The sequence below is a fragment of the Protopterus annectens genome, chromosome 5.part0, assembly GCF_019279795.1.
Source record: "Protopterus annectens isolate FY-2018-M chromosome 5.part0, PAN1.0, whole genome shotgun sequence".
NCBI lineage: Eukaryota > Metazoa > Chordata > Ceratodontiformes > Protopteridae > Protopterus > Protopterus annectens.
In genome coordinates, this window is record NC_056735.1 from 1,265,446,583 (window position 1) to 1,265,457,904 (window position 11,322).

Sequence of the window (11,322 nt, forward strand, 5' to 3'; positions counted from 1 at the left end):
CAAAGAGGAATGTGCCTCTTTTGATGTGTTTTCCCAGTCTCCAAAAAGGGCACTTCTCTCAAAGGTATATACACACATACACACCCCCTTTCCAAAGAGGAATGTACCTCTTTTGATGTGTTTTCCCAGTCTCCAAAAAGGGCACTTTTCTCAAAGGTATTCACACCCATACACAAACTGTCAGCATTTGCAGGATTTAAACTCCTACCTATGTAATGATGCTAGAGAGATACGCATTAACATAATGCACTACATATTTTATTGGGTGTTTTGTTTTCTCCTGCTATATTTGTAGGATGCTGACATCATCAGACTTTCCAAAGAGGAATGTACTTCATTTAATGTGTTTTCCCAGTCTCCAAAAAGGACACTTTTCTCAAAGGTATTCACACACATACACCTCCCCGCTGACATCATTAGACTTTCCAAAGGGGAATGTACCTCTTTTGCTGTGTTTTCCCAGTCTCCAAAAAGGGCACTTCTCTCAAAGGTATTTACACACACTGTCAGCATTTACAGGATTCAAACCTTTACCTCACTATGTTATGATACTAGAAAGATATGCATTAACACGATGCACTGTATGTTTTACTGGGGCCCCCCGCTGACATCATCAGACTTTCCAAAGAGGAATGTACCTCTTTTGCTTTGTTTTCCCAGTCTCCAAAAATGACACTTCTCTCAAAGGTATTTACCCACACTGTCAGCATTTGCAGGATTCAAACCCCTACCTCACTATCTTATGATACTAGAAAAATACGCATTAACACGATGGACTGCATGTTTTACTGGGGGGTGGGGGTTTGTGTTCTCCTGCTATATTTGTAGGATGCTGACATCATCAGACTTTCCAACGAGGAATGTACCTCTTTTGATGTGTTTTCCCAGTCTCCAAAAAGGGCACCTCTCTCAAAGGTATATACACACATACACATCCCCTTACCAAAGAGGAATGTACCTCTTTTGATGTATTTTCCCAGTCTCCAAATGGGCACTTTTCTCAATCGTAGTCACACCCATACACCCCCACACACACAAACTGTCAGCATTTGCAGGATTTAAACTCCTACCAAACTATGTTATGATACTAGAAAAATACGCATTAACATGACACACTATATGTTTTACTGGGTGTTTTGTTTTCTCCTGCTATATTTGTAGAATGCTGACATCATCAGACTTTCCAAAGAGGAATGTGCCTCTTTTGATGTGTTTTCCCAGTCTCCAAAAAGGGCAATTCTCTCAAAGGTATTCACACACATAACCCTCCTCACACACCCACTATCAACGTTTGCAGTATTCAAACCCCTACCTAACTATGTTATAATACTAGAAAGATACCCATTAACATGATATACTATATGCTTTACTGGGTGTTTTGCTTTCTCCTGCTATATTTGTAGGATGCTGACATCATCAGACTTTCCAAAGAGAAATGTACCTCTTTTGATGTGTTTTCCCAGTCTCCAAAAAGGGCACTTTTCTCAAAGGTATTCACACACATACACACACCCCCACTGCTGACATCATCAGACTTTCCAAAAGGAATGTACCTCTTTTGATGTGTTTTCCCAGTATCCAAAAAGGGCACTTCTCTCAAAGGTATTCACACGCATACACACCTCCCCCCCCGCTGACATCATCAGACTGTCCAAAGAGGAATTTACCTCTTTTGCTGTTTTTTCCCAGTCTCCAAAAAGGACACTTCTCTCAAAGGTATTTACACACACTGTCAGCATTTGCAGGATTCAAACACCTACCTCACTATGTTATGATACTAGAAAGATACGTATTAACATGACACACTGTATGTTTTACTGGGGCCCCCGGCTGACATCATCAGACTTTCCAAAGAGGAATGTACATCTTTTGCTGTGTTTTCCCAGTCTCCAAAAATGGCACTTCTCTCAAAGGTATTTACACACACTGTCAGCAGGATTCACACCCCTATCTTACTATGTCATGATACTAGGAAGATACTCATTAACACGACGCACTGTATGTTTTACTGGAGTGGGGGGGTTGTTTTCTCCTGCTATATTTGTAGGATGCTGACATCATCAGACCTTCCAAAGAGGACTGTACCTCTTTGATATGTTTTCCCAGTTTCCAAAAAGAGCACTCCTCTCAAAGGTATTCACTCACATACAGACCCCCTTTCCAAAGAGGAATGTACCTCTTTTGATGTGTTTTCCCAGTCTCCAAAAAGGGCACTTTTCTCAAAGGTATTCATACCCATACACCCCCTACACACAAACTGTCAGCATTTGCTGGATTTAAACTCCTACCTAATTATGTTATGATACTAGACAGATACGCATTAGCATGACGCACTATATGTTTTACTGGGTGTTTTGTTTTCTTCTGCTATATTTGTAGGATGCTGACATCATCAGACTTTCCAAAGAGGAATGTGCCTCTTTTGATGTGTTTTCCCAGTCTCCAAAAAGGGCACTTCTCTCAAAGGTATATACACACATACACACCCCCTTTCCAAAGAGGAATGTACCTCTTTTGATGTGTTTTCCCAGTCTCCAAAAAGGGCACTTTTCTCAAAGGTATTCACACCCATACACAAACTGTCAGCATTTGCAGGATTTAAACTCCTACCTATGTTATGATGCTAGAGAGATACGCATTAACATAATGCACTACATATTTTATTGGGTGTTTTGTTTTCTCCTGCTATATTTGTAGGATGCTGACATCATCAGACTTTCCAAAGAGGAATGTACTTCATTTGATGTGTTTTCCCAGTCTCCAAAAAGGACACTTTTCTCAAAAGTATTCACACACATACACACTATCAGTGCTTGGAGAATTCAAACCCCTACCTCACTATGTTATGATACTAGAAAGATATGCATTAACACGATGCACTGTATGTTTTACTGGGGCCCCCCGCTGACATCATCAGACTTTCCAAAGAGGAATGTACCTCTTTTGCTTTGTTTTCCCAGTCTCCAAAAATGACACTTCTCTCAAAGGTATTTACCCACACTGTCAGCATTTGCAGGATTCAAACCCCTACCTCACTATCTTATGATACTAGAAAAATACGCATTAACACGATGGACTGCATGTTTTACTGGGGGGTGGGGGTTTGTGTTCTCCTGCTATATTTGTAGGATGCTGACATCATCAGACTTTCCAACGAGGAATGTACCTCTTTTGATGTGTTTTCCCAGTCTCCAAAAAGGGCACCTCTCTCAAAGGTATATACACACATACACATCCCCTTTCCAAAGAGGAATGTACCTCTTTTGATGTATTTTCCCAGTCTCCAAAATGGGCACTTTTCTCAATGGTATTCACACCCATACACCCCCACACACAAACTGTCAGCATTTGCAGGATTTAAACTCCTACCAAACTATGTTATGATACTAGAAAAATACGCATTAACATGACACACTATATGTTTTACTGGGTGTTTTGTTTTCTCCTGCTATATTTGTAGAATGCTGACATCATCAGACTTTCCAAAGAGGAATGTGCCTCTTTTGATGTGTTTTCCCAGTCTCCAAAAGGGCAATTCTCTCAAAGGTATTCACACATAACCCTCCTCACACACCCACTATCAACGCTTGCAGTATTCAAACCCTACCTAACTATATTATAATACTAGAAAGATACCCATTAACATGATATACTATATGCTTTACTGGGTGTTTTGCTTTCTCCTGCTATATTTGTAGGATGCTGACATCATCAGACTTTCCAAAGAGAAATGTACCTCTTTTGATGTGTTTTCCCAGTCTCCAAAAGGGCACTTTTCTCAAAGGTATTCACACACATACACACACCCCCACCGCTGACATCATCAGACTTTCCAAAAGGAATGTACCTCTTTGATGTGTTTTCCCAGTATCCAAAAAGGGCACTTCTCTCAAAGGTATTCACACGCATACACACCTCCCCCCCCGCTGACATCATCAGACTGTCCAAAGAGGAATTTACCTCTTTTTGTTTTTCCCAGTCTTCAAAAAGGACACTTCTCTCAAAGGTATTTACACACACTGTCAGCATTTGCAGGATTCAAACACCTACCTCACTATGTTATGATACTAGAAAGATACGTATTAACATGACACACTGTATGTTTTACTGGGGCCCCCGGCTGACATCATCAGACTTTCCAAAGAGGAATGTACATCTTTTGCTGTGTTTTCCCAGTCTCCAAAAATGGCACTTCTCTCAAAGGTATTTACACACACTGTCAGCAGGATTCACACCCCTATCTTACTATGTCATGATACTAGGAAGATACTCATTAACACGACGCACTGTATGTTTTACTGGAGTGGGGGGTTGTTTTCTCCTGCTATATTTGTAGGATGCTGACATCATCAGACCTTCCAAAGAGGACTGTACCTCTTTTGATATGTTTTCCCAGTTTCCAAAAAGAGCACTCCTCTCAAAGGTATTCACTCACATACAGACCCCCTTTCCAAAGAGGAATGTACCTCTTTTGATGTGTTTTCCCAGTCTCAAAAAAGGGCACTTTTCTCAAAGGTATTCATACCCATACACCCCCTACACACAAACTGTCAGCATTTGCTGGATTTAAACTCCTACCTAATTATGTTATGATACTAGACAGATACGCATTAGCATGACACACTATATGTTTTACTGGGTGTTTTGTTTTCTTCTGCTATATTTGTAGGATGCTGACATCATCAGACTTTCCAAAGAGGAATGTGCCTCTTTTGATGTGTTTTCCCAGTCTCCAAAAAGGGCACTTCTCTCAAAGGTATATACACACATACACACCCCCTTTCCAAAGAGGAATGTACCTCTTTTGATGTGTTTTCCTAGTCTCCAAAAAGGGCACTTTTCTCAAAGGTATTCACACCCATACACAAACTGTCAGCATTTGCAGGATTTAAACTCCTACCTATGTTATGATGCTAGAGAGATACGCATTAACATAATGCACTACATATTTTATTGGGTGTTTTGTTTTCTCCTGCTATATTTGTAGGATGCTGACATCATCAGACTTTCCAAAGAGGAATGTACTTCATTTGATGTGTTTTCCCAGTCTCCAAAAAGGACACTTTTCTCAAAAGTATTCACACACATACACACTATCAGTGCATGGAGAATTCAAACCCCTACCTCACTATGTTATGACACTAGAAAGATATGCATTAACACGATGCACTGTATGTTTTACTGGGGCCCCCCGCTGACATCATCAGACTTTCCAAAGAGGAATGTACCTCTTTTGCTTTGTTTTCCCAGTCTCCAAAAATGACACTTCTCTCAAAGGTATTTACCCACACTGTCAGCATTTGCAGGATTCAAACCCCTACCTCACTATCTTATGATACTAGAAAAATATGCATTAACACGATGGACTGCATGTTTTACTGGGGGGTGGGGGTTTGTGTTCTCCTGCTATATTTGTAGGATGCTGACATCATCAGACTTTCCAATGAGGAATGTACCTCTTTTGATGTGTTTTCCCAGTCTCCAAAAAGGGCACCTCTCTCAAAGGTATATACACACATACACATCCCCTTTCCAAAGAGGAATGTACCTCTTTTGATGTATTTTCCCAGTCTCCAAAATAGGCACTTTTCTCAATGGTATTCACACCCATACACCCCCACACAAACTGTCAGCATTTGCAGGATTTAAACTCCTACCAAACTATGTTATGATACTAGAAAATACGCATTAACATGACACACTATATGTTTTACTGGGTGTTTTGTTTTCTCCTGCTATATTTGTAGAATGCTGACATCATCAGACTTTCCAAAGAGGAATGTGCCTCTTTTGATGTGTTTTCCCAGTCTCCAAAAAGGGCAATTCTCTCAAAGGTATTCACACACATAACCCTCCTCACACACCCACTATCAACGTTTTCAGTATTCAAACCCCTACCTAACTATGTTATAATACTAGAAAGATACCCATTAACATGATATACTATATGCTTTACTGGGTGTTTTGCTTTCTCCTGCTATATTTGTAGGATGCTGACATCATCAGACTTTCCAAAGAGAAATGTACCTCTTTTGATGTGTTTTCCCAGTCTCCAAAAAGGGCACTTTTCTCAAAGGTATTCACACACATACACACACCCCCACCGCTGACATCATCAGACTTTCCAAAAGGAATGTACCTCTTTTGATGTGTTTTCCCAGTATCCAAAAAGGGCACTTCTCTCAAAGGTATTCACACGCATACACACCTCCCCCCCGCTGACATCATCAGACTGTCCAAAGAGGAATTTACCTCTTTTGCTGTTTTTTCCCAGTCTCCAAAAAGGACACTTCTCTCAAAGGTATTTACACACACTGTCAGCATTTGCAGGATTCAAACACCTACCTCACTATGTTATGATACTAGAAAGATACGTATTAACATGACACACTGTATGTTTTACTGGGGCCCCCGGCTGACATCATCAGACTTTCCAAAGAGGAATGTACATCTTTTGCTGTGTTTTCCCAGTCTCCAAAAATGGCACTTCTCTCAAAGGTATTTACACACACTGTCAGCAGGATTCACACCCCTATCTTACTATGTCATGATACTAGGAAGATACTCATTAACACGACGCACTGTATGTTTTACTGGAGTGGGGGGTTTGTTTTCTCCTGCTATATTTGTAGGATGCTGACATCATCAGACCTTCCAAAGAGGACTGTACCTCTTTTGATATGTTTTCCCAGTTTCCAAAAAGAGCACTCCTCTCAAAGGTATTCACTCACATACAGACCCCCTTTCCAAAGAGGAATGTACCTCTTTTGATGTGTTTTCCCAGTCTCCAAAAAGGGCACTTTTCTCAAAGGTATTCATACCCATACACCCCCTACACACAAACTGTCAGCATTTGCTGGATTTAAACTCCTACCTAATTATGTTATGATACTAGACAGATACGCATTAGCATGACACACTATATGTTTTACTGGGTGTTTTGTTTTCTTCTGCTATATTTGTAGGATGCTGACATCATCAGACTTTCCAAAGAGGAATGTGCCTCTTTTGATGTGTTTTCCAGTCTCCAAAAAGGGCACTTCTCTCAAAGGTATATACACACATACACACCCCCTTTCCAAAGAGGAATGTACCTCTTTTGATGTGTTTTCCCAGTCTCCAAAAAGGGCACTTTTCTCAAAGGTATTCACACCCATACACAAACTGTCAGCATTTGCAGGATTTAAACTCCTACCTATGTTATGATGCTAGAGAGATACGCATTAACATAATGCACTACATATTTTATTGGGTGTTTTGTTTTCTCCTGCTATATTTGTAGGATGCTGACATCATCAGACTTTCCAAAGAGGAATGTACTTCATTTGATGTGTTTTCCCAGTCTCCAAAAAGGACACTTTTCTCAAAAGTATTCACACACATACACACTATCAGTGCTTGGAGAATTCAAACCCCTACCTAACGATGTTATAATACTAGTGAGATATGCATTAACATGATGCTTATATGCTTTACTAATAAAAAGCTGTGTTGAAAAGAAAAGCTTATTACAACGAATGTGAATAGTTTATGTGTTTGTTAGAAATGTATGCTTTATTTAAAATGCATTTTTATTCAAACACATTTTAAACAGTTTTTACATTAAGTTTAAGTAAAATGAGATTTGAATGGTGTAATGTGTATTAATGATGGTATAAAAATAAGACAGTTTTTTTTAACTCTTTGTTCTGATGAAGGCCTAATTCTTGGGCTGAAAGCGCTAAACCAGTGGATTAAAGTTCATTTTGTGTGATAAAGTGCTCCATTATCACTTGTGGTTTTCTTTTTATTTGCTGTTTTGTTGTAGCAAGTGTTTAGTTTGGTTGTCTGTTTTGTTTAGGTTGATGAGTATGGGGGAGGCATAGAGAAGTGTGGAGACTAGGTGGGTTCTAGCGATGGTAGCTTTACTGTAGTTGGTGAGGTACTTTTTGCATCTCTATAAGGTTCTGAGTTTTTTATTGTGTGTGTGACATGCATATCAAATTTCATGCTGTGATTTACGATAACTCCTAGTAGTTTGGTGTGTGCGACAGGTGTGATAAGGGTGTTGTTAGCTGAGTATATTATGATTGAAGGAATGGAGTCTATGGCTTTTGTAGGATGGAATACCATTAGTTTGTTTTTTTGGTGGGTTAGGTATTACTTGAGATTTGACTAACCAGCTTTCAGCAGTGGCAAAGGATTCTTGTGTCAATTTCTGGAGTTTAGGGAGTGATGGGGCAGAACAGGTTACGTTGGAGTCATCAGCGTACTGGACCAGGGTGGCATACAGGGTAGCATTGCAATGTTTATTGGTAAATATGGTAAAGAGGGCCAAGGATGGATCCTTGGGGGATGCCTAAGGTTACAAGTAGGAGGAGAGATAAGAAATTTTGTCATTTTACTCTCTGTTGATAGGTAGAAATTCCTAAAACCAAGTAAGAGTGAAGTGGCTTAGAATAAGTTTGGAAAGTGCAGTAAGTGGTTTGGTATGGGAGACTGTATTGAAGGCCTTGGAGGGATCTAGGAAGACAGTGCTAGGGCAACGGTAGGGCATTTGTGATGAATCCATTAAAGATTTGATGTTGTGGCTTATTAAAAGTAAGAAACAATGAGAAGGAAATGTGGAATCTTGAGGATATGTTGCACAATTTGGATTCAAGATTAGTAGAAGTCAAAGACATTAAACTGGGCATGAAGAGGTACAACCACTAATGTTAAATTAAAAGAAAAAAAATATGAACAGAAAGGTGAGAAGATTGATCTGTGACAAGAAAAGTAGTAAACTGTGTGACTGGGCTAATGACTGAACATTCTTCTAAGTTCATATTGCTCACAGATGTGGTATTCTCTCAAAAAGTGTTTCATCAAAATTGCCAAATAGAGGATATTGATGAACTTTCCAACGATCAGTATTTACACCCATATAACACAGGTTTTCAGTGTTCTCTGATCAAGAGATTTCACAACCGCAGAATGGGCCAGAAGTTTACAAACACAGAATGGTACAAAAATGTGTGTTTTGAAATGAGAAGAGGCCATATGTACATTTTCAGAAATGCTAATGGGCAATCTTAAGTAAATGCAGTTGGATTTGAAAATGACAGTCAATGCCCAAGAATATTAGAAGTTTGTATTTTACCTGTTTTTTTCAGAGTGTCTGCTATGAAGTCCTTCAAAGAGACTACCCTTAATTATAGGGTAGAACAAATAGCTGATTTCTCTTAAGTATCTAATATGAAATGGTGTTTAGACTAAGAAATGGATTTTTTCCCATCACAAAGACATGGATGATGCTGGTCAGAGAGTAGTTAGTGTTCTAAAACACCCAAATAAAGCTTTGTTTGTTTCTTCTGTTTATGAACATGGTCCATTTGTTACTGTAATTTTTCAAAATGGTTTGCACATGAGTACTTCAAAAGTGAAAACAAAAGGGGCATTCAATATAATTTAATTATGAATATGAAAATATGGTAAAAATGTCAAGTCATTAGATGCTGTGATAGGACTGATGCATTTCTTTAGGGTTTAGTTTAAGATGGGAACCTTAATTGCCCAAGGCTGCTCAGTATTTTGGAATCCCAAAAGTCAATAAGTGTCACAGGAACCAATTATTTTGACCTACAACTCAGTGGATGCTTATGTTTAACATTTCTTAAGATCTATTGTATACATGATTCACCATTAATAATTGAAAGATAAATTTGATCATGAAACTCAGAGCAAGGATCTTAAAAATTTACCACAGTTCTTGTTACTATGGACATTTATTATTCACTTCTATTTCACAAGAAAAAGGGACAGAAATAGTAAGGAGATTTACTGCTGTTTTGACATTCCCCCGGATTCACGAATCCTCCGTGTAAGACTAAATAAGTCTTACTCGGAGGCTGCAGTTGAACGGTATGATGTCAGCATGCAATGAATATTCATGAGGGCACACTGACTCAACCGCCAAGTCTAACACCGGACCGTGTAGGAAAGCAGGGGTGTGTCCGACTGCTGAGCAGTCTAAATGTCACGCCCTGCAAGGGTTCAAAAGAAAAATGTAAACACAGAAGAGCGAGTCTGCTCAAATGTCCATGCACCCAACACCACATTCCCTGACATTATAAACCCCCATCACAGTTATAAAAAGTAAAACATTAATTTTATTTTTTTTATATTCCCAAAATAGCTACCCGTATTTGTGAGTGTGTGCGCGGGTGTGCCCATTGCTTAGCTGCAGTTAGCAATCCCGACAAGGAACAGCATAAGCAAGAATGTTTATACAAATCACACCAAACAGCAGTAGCGTAATGGTAGAGCGTTTGCACAAAGAAGAGGCATTCATGGTTTGAGTCCCACCACTCTCCTTCCTATTTATGTTTCAAATCAGTATATGAAATAATACCTGACATATATGATTAAAATATTACTAAAAAGCAGTGAAATGGCCTATGTATCAGTGAACAAAATATATATTTTTAAGGGATCCTGATATATAATTGCCCGCAGTTAAGCAGCGCTTTACTCAGCACAATATAGGTGCCCGTAGTTCAGCAGCGCTTTACCCAGCACAACAGAGTTGCCCATAGTTAGATGACACTTTACCCAGCGCAATAGAGTTGCCCATAGTTAAATAGTGCTTTACCCAGCACAATCGGTTTGCGTGGACGTGTGCGCCGTGCTAACCAGTGCACCGTAGGGCAACGTGGGGCAACATAGAGCAAAGTTGCTTAAACACAGCCACACCTCCTAGCTTGTCTGGACAGTATTAAAATAAAATGAATGACAAGGTTCGAACCCAGGACTCTGTGCACCATAATCAATGTACTGAACCACTAAGCCATGACAGCTTTGGGGAAGCTGCCACTGTTAACATACATATACTTATAAATGGTAGATTAACCATTACTAAGCAGGTCTGCAGTCAGCCGAGAATTTTCAAAAATGGCCAGTCACAAAAAACTGTGGGAAATACGGCATATTTAAGCCCCATAGGCTGGAATACTTGCCATAACTGATTGTAGCTCACATCTGCAGTTAGAATGGCTGGTGCTGGAGAGGGTACATGCTTCCAAACGCAACGCTAGGGCATCAAGGAGTCGAAATACATGGTTTGGCTCCTTGTCCACCGTCAGGAGTCAAGACTCCTGCAGGCCAAGTTCCAAGAGACGGAGTACAAGTCAGAAGTAAGCTCATGACCTCACCAGTGTCACAGGCATTCCTCGGACTGGTGAGCAGGTCCGTCACCACCATGCAGACCTGAAGAGACTGAAGCAGGACCTACTGAACCAATGGATACAGGAGGCCCGTGGGATGCAAGATGTCCCACAACTGAGTAGGTAGAAATTCAGTTTA